This window comes from Artemia franciscana, chromosome 8 (assembly GCF_032884065.1).
Source record: "Artemia franciscana chromosome 8, ASM3288406v1, whole genome shotgun sequence".
Classification (NCBI taxonomy): domain Eukaryota; kingdom Metazoa; phylum Arthropoda; class Branchiopoda; order Anostraca; family Artemiidae; genus Artemia; species Artemia franciscana.
In genome coordinates this window covers 51,857,148-51,871,079 of record NC_088870.1, presented here as the reverse complement: position 1 = coordinate 51,871,079, position 13,932 = coordinate 51,857,148, and the positions used below count along the sequence as shown (strand labels likewise).

Sequence of the window (13,932 nt, the reverse complement as noted above, 5' to 3'; positions counted from 1 at the left end):
AAGGAAAATAAACAAAGCGGTTGTAATTCTATCAAAGTAGCTAAACTTCATGGGTGTTAGTAAATGGTTTATCAATGACAACAGTTAATTTGTAATATTTAAAAATTAGATAGTAACAATGTTCTAGTGGAAGCTGGAAATTTAAAATCCCAATCTTCTATTTTTAGCTAATGTATCTTTTTTAGCTGGATTATAAATAGGTTGTATTTCGTTATAAATAGGTTAGAAATACATTAAAAAAAAAAAAATAATAAAGAAGTTGTAATTCTATCAAAGTAGCTGAGCCTCATGGGTGTTAGGAAATGGTTTATTAATGGCGACAGCTAATTTTTAATATTTTGAAAATAGATGGCAACATTGCTCTGGTGGAAGATGGAAAATTTAAAATCTCCATGTTCTTTTTTTTAGCTAGTCAATCTTTTTTAGCTAGGTTATAAATAGGTTGTGTTTCGTTATAAAGAGGATTTATTTTTATATACTCAAGTCAATCTTGGCAATCTTTTTTAGCTAGGTTATAAATGGGTTGTATTCCGTTATAAATAGGTTAAAAATACATAAAAGGAAAATAAACAAAGCGGTTGTAATTCTGTCAAAGTAGCTAAACTTCATGGGTGTTAGTAAATGGTTTATCAATGACAACAGTTAATTTGTAATATTTAAAAATTAGATAGTAACAATGTTCTAGTGGAAGCTGGAAATTTAAAATCCCAATCTTCTATTTTTAGCTAATGTATCTTTTTTAGCTGGATTATAAATAGGTTGTATTTCGTTATAAATAAGTTAGAAATACATTAAAAAAAAAAAAAATAAAGCAGTTGTAATTCTATCAAAGTAGCTGAGCCTCATGGGTGTTAGGAAATGGTTCATTAATGGCGACAGCTAATTTTTAATATTTTGAAAATAGATGGCAACATTGCTCTGGTGGAAGATGGAAAATTTAAAATCTCCATGTTCTTTTTTTTAGCTAGTCAATCTTTTTTAGCTAGGTTATAAATAGGTTGTGTTTCGTTATAAAGAGGATTTATTTTTATATACTCAAGTCAATCTTGGCAATTTTCATAGCTCTGGCCTCTCCTCATACCGAGTTAATCTTTCACCTTTTACTAAAGATTACCGTGGGGAGGGGCACTTGATGAGTCTTAACAAATTTTTGAATGCCGAAAGGCAGACTAGCCTATACTACTGTAGTATGTTTGAATATTTCTATACTATGTATCTCTTGATTAGGGGGTCGGACAAGTAGGCTAACCCTGGAAAATGCAGAATATGAACAAAAATCCAATCTTTTCAAAAATGAAAAGCAAAGTGTGAAGTTATGGGCAGATAGCGAAAAGGGACAGTAATTGTGAAATATGGCACACCTTCCAGAGGTATCTAAATAAGCTATGTTTATAGTGAAGTAGACGTGATTAGTGTTGTTATTTGCCTAGTTGGCTATAGCTCTTCAGTTGACAAGTTCCTGGCTAAGTATATTCTGTTATCTTTTGCAGATAAACAACCAGGGAAGCGAATTTTGGGCGGGTAAGGGATGCTCGAAGGCACTCTTGGTCTGGTGCAATAACTTGCCAAGTCCTAGGTGCTCTTGAGCCCTCATTCTCTTGGGGTCCTCATTCCTCCCTCGTCTAAGAACAGTATTTCCATTCCAGTTTAGGAGGTTCCTCTAAAATGAGGAGTTTTTATATTTTATAGGGGCAAGTTCTTTGATTTGGGGATTCCATGGGTTTCTAAACACACTACTCTGCCTGGCGGGAGAAAACGATTCAAGAGACAATGCTCTGTGTGAAATGCTCTGTGTGTGAAGGGAAAAGAGAATCAACAGGTGATTCTCCATGTGAAGGGAGAACGAGAAAAGGGTCTCTGAGGAAGGAGAAGCCTGGAGCTTAAATGCAAATATAACACAAATATATATAATATATTTTATATAATATAAAAATATATTTGTTGGGGTATTTTTGTGAAAGCAAGTGAAAAAACAAGACAATTGTTCTCTCTGGATTTTGAAAAAAAAAAAAATACTTGAATCAACAGGCGATTCTCCATGTGAAGGGAGAACAAGAAAAGGGTCTCTGAGGAAGGAGAAGCCTGGAGCTTAAATGCAAATATAATGAAGATAAATATATATATATATATATATATATATATATATATATATATATATATATATATATATATATATGTATATATATATATATATATATATATATGTATATCATTTGCTTTTTATGGTGGCATAAATAAAGGTATTTTATAGTACTATAAAGGTAAAAATGTACTTAAAAAAAAAATTGTAGATGCTTGAATTTTTAGGTTGACTTTAGTTTTGACAAGATTTTGGAAGAAACTATATTTCAAGGAGACGGGGGAAAAATGAGGCCTGGAGGAGGGAAAAACCAAGGTGTGGAAGGGGCAGCTGCCAACCTCCTGTCCAATAGCAAATTACCCCCCTACTTTTTATGGTTCGAACCTTACAGTTGTTTAATAAGCCTAGACTCAAATTCTACGATAAAACTGAAATTATGCTTGAAGGCCATCTATTCTTCATGACAGTCTTCTGGCTACATTGTTAGTAATAAGATGGAATTATAGAAATAATCAAGTAAATGACAAATGAAAAGGATAAATAGTTTTAAATTAAAGTAAGCAATCATTTATCTGATAAAGCCCAGGGGTGGATTTATCTCCCCTGGGCTGTGTCTGGAAAATCATTTTGGAGGGAGTGATTGAAAAATAAAAAATAAAAACCCATCGGAAACTTGTTTAAATTCATTGCGTTACGTTTTAAAGAGCCGGACAAAAATATAGGTTATTAGCCTGCTGGATTCAGCCTTGTCCTCCAGTTTCCATGAATTCACGCTTTTGATCAATACCAGTGATTTCAACTGGTGGATTGACAATTTTTATTGCAAATAAAGCTGTGTTTTTGGGGTATTTTCGTAAATGCAAGTGAAAAAAACAAGAGAATTGTTCTCTCTGGATTTTGAAAAAAAAATACTTGTATCTGTCCTCCGTCCCCTTAATTACCGCGAATTAACGTCATTCCCTGGTTCTGATCATTGTCAGCTAAAGGGCCAAGACAATATATCTCTGATTTAAGGCTCATCTTTTCTGATTTTCGCTTTTTGAATGACAATTTTGTCCAAGTCTCGATTGGAAAGTTTATCGTTTACCATTAAAATTTTGAGATAAACTTTGATATTGTGGAAAATGTTTCATACTGTTTATAAAATCTAAAGACAAAGTAATAAGTTAATTGAATATTATTTGAGCATTGCAACCGAAACTGATTATTTTGACAAACTTTGTTATTCGTATTCTTATAAAGTCTTTGACAATCCTTGTCTAATCATCGCTTCTCAGCCTTTTGGCTAAGATCAAAGTGTAGTATCTGTTCTTATCAGCTTAACATCTGATACGGCCCCTACATGGGGCCCAGAATATTAAACTGATTTTTGGAAACCGGAGTGATGTCGGGGCTTGCTCCGCTCGTTTCACGCGTAGGCCCGGTATTGTAGTACCTCTGGGATCAGCGCACGCCTTTCGAGGGGAAACCAAAGTCCATGAATCCGAATCAATTCTATACGTTGTACGGTATTCAAATTGAAGAGAAACTGCACATACATGTAGTTACCTAGTCATTAAATATATTCGGAATTTTCTATTTTCATCTGCAAAGGAGAACCAGTGTATATAATTTACAAAAATTAAAAGGTAAAAAAGCCAGTGACTACTCGGCATAGTTAATTTAAAGTGCCCAAGCTGGATCAAAGTTCTCACGCATCTTTATCGAAAATAGTTCATAATTATAAACTGCTGAAATTTCATATTGAACCAATATTCGATAAAATTGCTGAAGTGATTGTTTTTGGCCTCAGACGACTTGGTTCTGCGGCGAGTTGTTGATATTCGTAATGGCTAAAGCCCCCAATGGTTTTTGGCGAGAAAATAATTGGTATAGTCAGTAGAACGGCCACTGGGCTCTTAGAAATTAAAAGTTTCGACTTTTCAGTCGTATTGATGAGAGAGTGAGAAACCCCTGATTTTCTTTTCTCATAAAGATAAAGTTGCATTTAAATGATTAAGACGTTTGCATATGAAAATGAAATGGGACATTGCTATGTTCAAAAATAATTTAGAGACTTGATTCACTGCTGTGAAAAAGTTTTCTAAAGCTGCATGTGTTTAATAAATTAGAGTTTCCGAATGGCATTCAAAGCAACCAGATTTATGTCGAAAGATTTTAGTAAAATGTTAGATTTTTATCAATTCATACTTACCTGGCTGGAAAGCTGCCTTGATCATGATGGAGGTACTCCCAGGGTGAGGCCTTTCCATTGCACTTCGGATTGGCTGACTCCTGTGATTACCCCAAATGGGGGTAACTCAACAGCGTAAGTTTTTGGTAGTGGGGGACTGCGTTCGCACGGACCCCTGTCCACATATTGAAAAGTATTGTTTTTCCTTAGAGCCCATCGTTTAGGTCACGTAGTTGTGAGTTGAAAAAAGAAAGTATACAAGTTGATGTTGTTTAGATTTGAGTAAAATTGATCATTTGGTCTCATTGAAAAAATTAATTTTCTGATAAACTTACATATTTGAAATATTACGGAGAGGGTTGAGCGTATACTCTATAGAAGATGGTTCTGGAATTTTCTCCAGAACATGTCTGAAATAAATATATTTTGTTTTTCTTAGTCTTGTGTTAAAGCAAAGGATGGTATCAATGACCAGTCGCCATAATTAAATTAAATTGCCTAAACTCATTGAATTCCTGATGCATTTTGTTTTTAAAAATACTAACAGGCATTATTAGGTATATGAGGGGTTTTTTCCCCTCTTCAATAACTCGCTGTTTAGGCTAAAATGTTTTGAATAATTTCAAAACAGCTATTTATTCTAATTAAACGGTCTTTGTGATTTGGGAGTCATTCTCAAAGAATTGCAAAAAAATTTAAACTTTAGCGTAAAGAGCGAAGTATGAACAAGGGGATAAGCCCCTTATACTATATACATGAGGAAGTTTTTCCCCTCGTCAATGCCTCGCTCTTTACGCTGAAGTTCGAATTTTGTAAATTGATTGCCGATATAAGCAATAATTTGTTTTTGTTATATTCCGGTTATATTCCAGTAACAAAAATTAGTGATGCAGTAAAAATGCTGAATTTTTGAACAAAATCCAACATGAAAAACGAATAGGCTAATCCTACTTGGTAAATATGCAGTTCCCAACATAATTTGGCTAAGATGAACGTGGATATATCACTTGATGATTTTTTTATGCTGTTTCCTAATTCAAAAACTGATTCTGTGGAAAATTTTCAGCCCATAAAAGGTTAAAATGGCTCAAAAATGTCTTTAGTAACCAAAAATTTTAAAAACTGTTAATGAAAAAACATGCTCCTGGGAAAGTTCCTTAAAAACCTAACCTATGCTACGGAATCTATATTCATGTGCTTGCTTTATCTGAGCTTACTTTACTTTATCTACTATATCCATGCTTACTTTATCTGAAAAATAATTTCTTTTATCATTTCTGAGGCCCAATCTGTCGCTAGCGCCCATGAGCTTTAGTATTTACTTTGAATTTGTAGATATATCGGAAGTAATAGAGAGACAGAGGCAAACTCAAAATAACGCCATACCCTTGCGATATAGAATAAAAAAGACAAGTTTTTTTTTTAACCAAAAGTAAGGAGCGACAGCAAAACTTAAAACGAATAGAGATTATTCCATATATGAAAGGGGCTGCCCCCTCCTCAACAACCCGCTCTCTGTTGTAAAGTTTAACTCTTTCTCACAAAACTACTTTATAAACAATAAAAAACTGTTGCGTAAATAGTGGTGTATTAAGGAGGGGACAGCCCCTTTCATATATGGAGTAATTTCCATTCGTATTAAGTTTTAATGTCGTTTTATACTCTCAGTTAAAAAAAACTGGTTTTTTACAATTCAATTTCTGAACGTTTTTGAATTAGTGCAGTTTTTGAATTTGGCTCACCATACATAAATAATTAAAGCGAAATTTGCATATTAATTTTACTTTTTTAAATTATTAATAACCCTATAATAACCTAAGTTTGATTTATAGTTCAGTTGTTTAAGAATGACTCCTGAATCAAAAAAAGGCAATTTAATTAGAATAATAAGGTTTTTTAAAAATTGAAAAATAAACTTTAGCGTAAGATCGAGCTAGTGAGGAGAGCCAACCTATCTCATATACGTAATATTTTCTGTTGTTTTCAAAGTTTAAAGTTGCTTCTTACTTTCAGTTGAAAAAACTTGATTATTATTTAATTGCTAATCGTTTTTTAAGTAAGGTTGCAAAATTCAGCTATCCCTCCATGGAGAATGCCATTCCCTCACGAGAAATTCCTCCATGAAAAGATTCTCCGACGCAACTTTAATTTGGGATATTTGTGGAACTAATTTTGTAAGGCTTAGTAACAAAGCGGTCAAAGAGGTCGAAACTATTTTTATGAAAATGAGTCACAAGTTTAGCAATTCTCAAATGACTGAAATGGATTAAATAAAAGACCTTTAAACGATAAACGCAATGATTTATTTTCGTTTTAAGTTTTAATGTTATTCCGTACCCTCAATTGGAAAAAAATCTTTTATTTAATAACCACTACAAGCCGAAGACATACAATATCTGTGTCGTTTATCATATAAAAATCATAGTTATGAGCCTGCTTAAGGTAAAAGTAAATGCTAAGATTGACTGGAAAATAACAGAAACAAATTATTACTTATATCGGCAATCATTTTACAAAAGTATAACTTTAGCGTAAAGAGCGAGGTCTTGACGACGGGGAGAACTTCCTCATATACTTCATATCAGGGGGTTTACCCCCTGTTAATACCTCGCTCTTTACGCTAAAGTTCAATTTGTTCCAATTCTTTAAGAATGACTCCTGAATAAAAAAGACCGGTCAACTAGAATAAATAGCACTTTTGAAATTATTAAAAATACTTTAGCGTAAACAGCGGGGTCTTGACGAGGAGACTAACCCCCTCATATACCTAATAATTTTTGTTCGTATTTAGTTTTAATTATACTCCTTACTTTCAATTGAAAAAAACTGTTTTTTTCTAAATTTAATTTCTGATAGTTTTTTTAAATAATACCGGGATATCCAGCGCCCCCTTAATAAAAATTATCTTCCCCCGTGATAAATTATTCCATGGAGAGATCCTCCCAAGTAGCCCAATCTCCAGATCCCTCCCACCAGAAAAAACCCCTGAAAACGTCTGTATATTTGCCAATAACCAGTACTATATGTAAACATTTGGCTTAGTTCATAACTTGCAGCCCTTTCCCGGGGACTATGGGGGATTAAGTTGTCGTCAAAGACATAGCTATAAAATATTTCGACTATGCTGAACAAAATGACTATCTGAAAATGACAAAATGACTATCGCGCGTAAGTCGTTACGCCCCATTATAGTTGTGTCCCACGGATAGTTGTGTCGTCATTTATATTCCCTGTGTCCCGGTCGTCATTTGTGTCCCGGTGTCCCGGTCTGTAATTTCTATTCAAACAATCCCTGTGTCCCGGTCGTCATTTATATATCCCACCGTGCCCCCCGGTGTCCCCGTTGTAGTTGTGTCCCTGTGTCCCGGTCGTCATTTATATTCTCTGTGTCCCGGTCGTGATTTGTGTCTGGGTGTCAAAGTCTGTAATTTCTCTTTGAGGTTCCCGGTCGTCATTTATATTCCCTGTGTCCCGGTTGTCATTTGTGTCCCGGTGTCCCGGTATGTAATTTCATTAGTTGAAAAACATATAGTCAGTCAACAAACAACTTCATGACGCATACAGCTCAATCCTTATAATGACGTCAGTCGACAAACATGACGTCACTCGACACACGCACACACACACACACACACACACACACACACACACACACACACACACACACACACACACACACACACACACACACACACACACACACACACACACACACACACACACACACACACACACAGAGAGAGAGAGACAACTTATTTATATATATATATATATATATATATATATATATATATATATATTATATATATATATATACATAATTCTATATCTTACTCCCAATTCTGTTCTCTGCAAAAAAATAGGAATCAAAAATTTCTAGCGCCAAACGCAGCTCAATGGCTCGGGAAAGCATTAGGATTGTCTATAAATAAGTAGAAAATTTCAAACAGAATGGGGTAATTGATATAATGATGATATAGGCATCATCTGTATTTTTATCATAGGGACCACAATAGCACTGCCTAAGTAAAGAGCAATATGGGCACAATGTCTTTTTTTTTCTTTTCTTTTTTTTTCTTTTTTTTTTAGACCAAGGCTTTTCTTATTGAAGGAGTTGTTGTGGAAGCTTTGATGGGATCATTCGCTTGGAAATTGAAAGGGATAGTGCCTTTTTTAAATACAGACTGACCGGAGAGTGGATACCCCCCCCCCCCCCACACCTCGCATTTTCCCAAAATACATCTGATAGAAATTTTGAGATGGCCATTTGTTGTCTTACAAACTTTTAAAAGGGCTCATTTGATTGAAAATTGAAAGGGCTAGTACCCTTTTTAACAGTCGAAAGTGAGTGGAGGACAACTAACTCCGCTCCCATGCCTACCATTTCCTCAAACATATTCAATCCAAAATTTAGAGATAGCCATTTTGTTCAAAGTAGTTCAAAAGGCCGGAAACTTTGTCTTTTAGAATGACACCCCCACCACCACAGCCCTCAAAGCAAGGGTGATAAGTTATGCCCTGGAGGCGTAAGGTATATATAAAAGGAATGATCATATTAACATCGGAGGGGGCTATGTGGATTAGTAATCAGAAGTTTTAGTACCCATTCTAAGATTCAAAGTGATCAGAAGATGGAACCCCCCCCCCCTCCCTTCAGACCTCGTATTTTCCCGAAATACATCTGGTAGAAATTTTGAGAAGACCATTTTTTTTTCGTAGGAACTTCGAAAAGGGGTCTTTCGATTGGAAATTCAAAGTGATAGTGCCCTTTTTAATAGTCGAAAGGGAGTGGAGGGCAACTAACCCTCCTCCAACACCCACCAATTCCCAAAACACATCTAATCAACATTTTGAGAAAGCAATTTTGTTTAGCGTAGTTGAAAGGTCTTGATATTATGTCTTTAAGGATAACAACCCTCCCTCTACTGCTCTCAGAGTAAGGTTGGTAACTTATGCCCCGAGTGCATATAAGGTTTTTATATTATATTTTTTTCTTATAAGAGGGTGGTCGTATAATCTCCAGAGGGGCTCATTGGATTCGGAATCATATTTTCTAATTCCGTTTTTAAGAGTCCAAGTGGTTGGGGGCAGCTTTCTCCCCCCCCCTTACGTTGTATTTCCCACAAGTGCATCTGATAAAAATTTTATCAGATAAATTTGCAATACCATTTGCTCAAAAAGAGTCCAACAATCATATAATAAGTCCTTTTGGGTGGACGGAGTCCAGAGTCTTGGGTTAAGGGTTGTAAATTATGCCCCAGGGGTATAAAAAGTTCTTATGGAAGGGTGGTCGTGTGAACTTTAGAAGAGGCTGATTTTATTTTAAATGCATAGTTCCAGTTCCCTTTAAAGAGTCAAACATGATGGAAACCAACTAGCCCCCCTCCCTCATATCGTTTTTTCACAAACTGCATTCAATTGAAATTGTAAGATATCCATTTTGTTACCAATAGTCCAAAATCATATAATAATATCCTTAGGGTATGCAAAATCCCCTAGAGCTCATGGGCATTGTTTGTAAGTTATTGCCGGGGCATGTTAGGTTATTATGGAACGGGTAGTCATATAAAACTTTGGATCGGATGGAGTTCATTTGATTGGAATTTGAAAGTTTAGTGCAGTCAAAAGTGAATGGAGGGAAATCTTCCCCCCTTCCAAGCCTGTTATTCCCAAAAACATATCTGATCGAAGTTTTAAGACTTATTTTGTTCAGCATAGAAATAAACATGCATTCATGATCTTACTTCTGGCAAAAATAACAAAATTCCACATTTTTGACAACGGTAGCTTAAAACTATTACAGTAGAGTTTTTGGATAAGGTGTATCTAACGATGTGAATTTCATGAAGATTCTTTGAGTCTTAGAGGTTGTCCTTCTCCCTTTTTCAAGAATCAGACAAGTTTTCTCCGGCTCGTAGCTTTTGATGATTAGCACTAAACGTAATCAATCTTATTTATTTGGAATCAACATAATAAGCAAAATCTTTGGGTATGTTTATAGATTTCAAAATTCCGTTTTTTAGACTTTCGGTTTCTATTGAGCCGCATAGCTATTTACTTACAGTTCCTCAAAGAAATAATTCCCGGACCTTTCAATTATTTGAACAAAACGGCTATCTCAAGATTTTGATTGAATGTGCTTGGGAATATGGTGGGTGTGGAGGGGGTGGTTATGGTAGTTTCCCACTAATCACTTTCGACTTTTAAAGGGGGTACTATCCCTTTCAAATTTCAGTCGAATGAATTCTATTAGTAGTTTTTAAGACAACAAAAGGCCATTTTAAATTTCTATTATATACATTTCAAGAAAATGCGAGATGTGGGGAGGGATCCACCCTCTGATCATTGTGAATTTTAAAAAGTTCACAAGAACCTTTGATTACCAATCGAATGAGCCCCCTTCGAAGATTATACGACCACCCTTTCTATATATACTCTATATATATCTCAAATACATAATTTCAGGACCTTTGAACTACGTTGAACAAAATGGCTTTCTCAAAATTTTAATTGAATGTGTTTTGGGATATTTTAGGCGTGGGACAGGGGTTAGTTGCCCTCCAATCACTTTTGACTATTAAAAAGGGTACTAGCCCGTTGAATTTCAAAGCGAATGAGACCTTTTTGCAGTTTCTAAGACAACTTCCTTCAATACGAAGCGCCCTTTTCTAAAAAAAATTAAAAATAAATAAATAATACATTGTACTCACATTGCGCTTTAATAATGCAGCACAATTGCAATCATTATGATTAATATATAGATTAGGCCTATATCTCTTTCATATTTTTTCCCCAAACCCATTTAGTAAAAATTTTAAGATAGCTATTTCGTTAAAAGTAAGTCCAAAAAAAAGTTCTGGGTCGACACTACCCCCTGGAGCTTAGGGGCAAGTATCTTAAGTTAAGCTCAGGGCAAATAAGGCTTATATGTAAGGAGCGGACTCGTGGCCCCACTCGATGAAATTATATAACATAAGCAGTTTTTTTTCAACTGAAAATAAGGAGCAACCTTAAAACTTAAAACGAAAAGAAATTATTACGAATATGAGGGGACAGCCCCCTCATCAATACCTTGATCTTTACACTAAAGTTTGACTTTTACTTCCAATAATTTATGAATGACTATTGATACAAAAAAACCGTCTAATAAGAATAGAAGCTTTTTAAAACATTTAAAAAACACCTGCATTACTTGCAGCCCTTCCCCCGGATGCTCTGAGCGGTCAATTCTTCCCGAAAAAAATATTTTTTGATCTTTAGACCATGCTGAACAAAATTAATATCACAAAATTTTGATTAAAAAACTTCGGGGAAAAAGTGGGTGGAAAGGGGCTAGCTACCCTCCATTAACGTTGTCACTTAAACAGGGGACTACAACTTTCTATTTGCTATTAAATAAAGCTCTCTTAAGATCATGTAGGATCAATGTTTTGATACAATCACCTTTGGGGAAAACAAACAAATCAACACACATCCGTGACCTTGTTTTTGGCAAAAATTCAAAGTTCCTCATTTTTATATATATGAGATTGAAATCTCTAAAGTAGGGTTCTCTGATAAGCTGAACATTATGGTATGATTTTCATTAAATCATTTCATTTTTTAGGGGCGTTCCCCCCTTTTTCAAAAATTAGGCAAATTTTTTCAAGTCTGAAACTTTGGTGGGTAGCATAAAACTTCATGAATTCTATATTTTGAATAAACATCAAAATTCAATTCTTTTGATGTATCTATTATTATCAAGACTCTGATTCTTACAGTTTCGGTTACTACTGAGCCGCATCGCTCCGTACTTACAGTTCGTTACCACGAACTATTTGATTTACTAGGTCAAACAAAAACAGATACGTTTTTTCTCGTTCTTTCTGCTTCTAAAGTAATTAGGACAAAAGCATTTGGGTTCTTTCTCCTAATTACCAATTGAATAATTAAGTTAGAGGGCTTGGGAAAATTAATCATACTTTTTCTACTCTACCTATTGTGCAGTCTCCCTCTCCCCTCGCTTCCGCACGAAATTTTATTTTATCAATGTTTCTTCTGTAATTTTTCCACGACTAAGAACTTGAAACTTAAACCTGCCAACTATAACCATAATTCCAAAATTGACAGGTTTTTTTTACGATTTTATACACTAGCCTTAAGCTTAAAATATTATATTCTGCTAAGCCCCGTTTAATTTTCAAAAACATTGAAACGCAAGAATTTGTGAATTTCAACTAGAAGTAGTCAACCCCTTAGTGAGTTTATTTCTTTATTGATTCTTTCTTTAAAATTCCTTTACTAACTTATTCTTTTGCATTTGCATAAGATATTCTTATGATAAACAATTTGCAATTAATAGACAACAAAGTAAATTTTGATTTATGAATATCTAATATTTTTTATGATATATAATTAAAGAATAAAAAACACTCTATCCAGTTTAACAGACTTAAATATAGCGAACCGTAACTGCTTAAAGTTTAGAATTTATTACTTTTCCTCTTTAACAATTTTTGAAAGGTTGCGTCAACTGTAAAGTTGAAGAAGAAACAATACTTTTGACCGACCTGAAAGACATCTCAACTTATCTCCTGATATAGATTAAATTTTTGCCCAGGTTAAATCCTAGTATCGTAAAGTTCTTTTATAAGAAATATTGTTAAAGAGAATTGTTCCAAACTTCAAATACGTAAATTAATTGTTATAACCCTAATTTGGAAATATTTAGGCTCAAGAGACGGAAACTACTGGGTTGTTTGTGGTTATTGTACATCAGTATCTTATATTAGGTTAATATAAACTGTATAATGTATACCTTCGTTTCCAACGATACTGCACAAAGATCAATCCGTCGAACAAATGTAGTTTCAGCAATTAAAAAGACTTTTTTTTATCAGATGAATCATCTCATAATCTTTTGATATCAATGCAGGATGGTAAAATAACCTCTAAAACCGACCCCAAACACACATCCGGACGGAATACAAATCAAATAGGAAATCGGATTGAATTCAAATCGAATAGTTGTGGGTATTAAGCCATGGCTAATTGTAGAAAAAGCCAAGACAGTTAGTCCGATTGAGTGAGAGGCAGATCTTGCATGAGCCCCCTTATTAGGATTGTATGCAAATGATGTTAGTTCATTTGTTAATAGATAAATCTATCTATTATCCGTACATACGTGTGTTTACTGTTTGGGGCAATATTTAAAATTTTATTTGATATTTTATATAATCATTTGATAAATGATATTTGATATTTAATATTGTTTATAATATTATAAATTAAATTAAGAAATTGTATCTTTAACCCTATTTATTTTGATTACGCAATTAAGACGGGCCATGATTCTTTTGTTTTGTATATCTTGTTTACATTTCCCACCCGGATCATCCTGTAAATTTTTCCAAGTATTATTCTTAGTTAAATGAAATGTTTCAGAAACTCAATGGCACTCTCACTGGAAAGTAAAACTTTGTAAACAGAACAAAAGACAAAAGTCCACTAAAAAAAACTCTGAATGACAAACTTTCTGAATTTAAATATTTTACTATCAGGCCCATACCCCACAGTCGCTAATTGGTCCTTGTGACTCAACTGCGCAAAGCAAATCTGGGACATAAGGTGTACTTTTTGGACGATTGTATACAGCTGTCCATTTTTAACATTCCATTTCAAACTCACCTAATTTTTAACA

General features: G+C 34.3%; 3 non-coding genes across 3 annotated transcripts; all 3 read left to right on the top strand.

The window, feature by feature from the left end:
- The first annotated feature begins 1,060 nt into the window (after nt 1–1,060).
- Nucleotides 1,061–1,176, top strand: LOC136030736 (U5 spliceosomal RNA). Its single transcript, XR_010618355.1, has one exon. It is a non-coding gene; the product is annotated as a U5 spliceosomal RNA (small nuclear RNA).
- Nucleotides 1,177–3,345: 2,169 nt separating this feature from the next.
- Nucleotides 3,346–3,537, top strand: LOC136030732 (U2 spliceosomal RNA). Its single transcript, XR_010618353.1, has one exon. It is a non-coding gene; the product is annotated as a U2 spliceosomal RNA (small nuclear RNA).
- A 729-nt stretch (nt 3,538–4,266) lies between these two features.
- On the top strand, nt 4,267–4,431 carry LOC136030745 (U1 spliceosomal RNA). Its single transcript, XR_010618361.1, has one exon. It is a non-coding gene; the product is annotated as a U1 spliceosomal RNA (small nuclear RNA).
- The last annotated feature ends 9,501 nt before the right edge of the window (nt 4,432–13,932 follow it).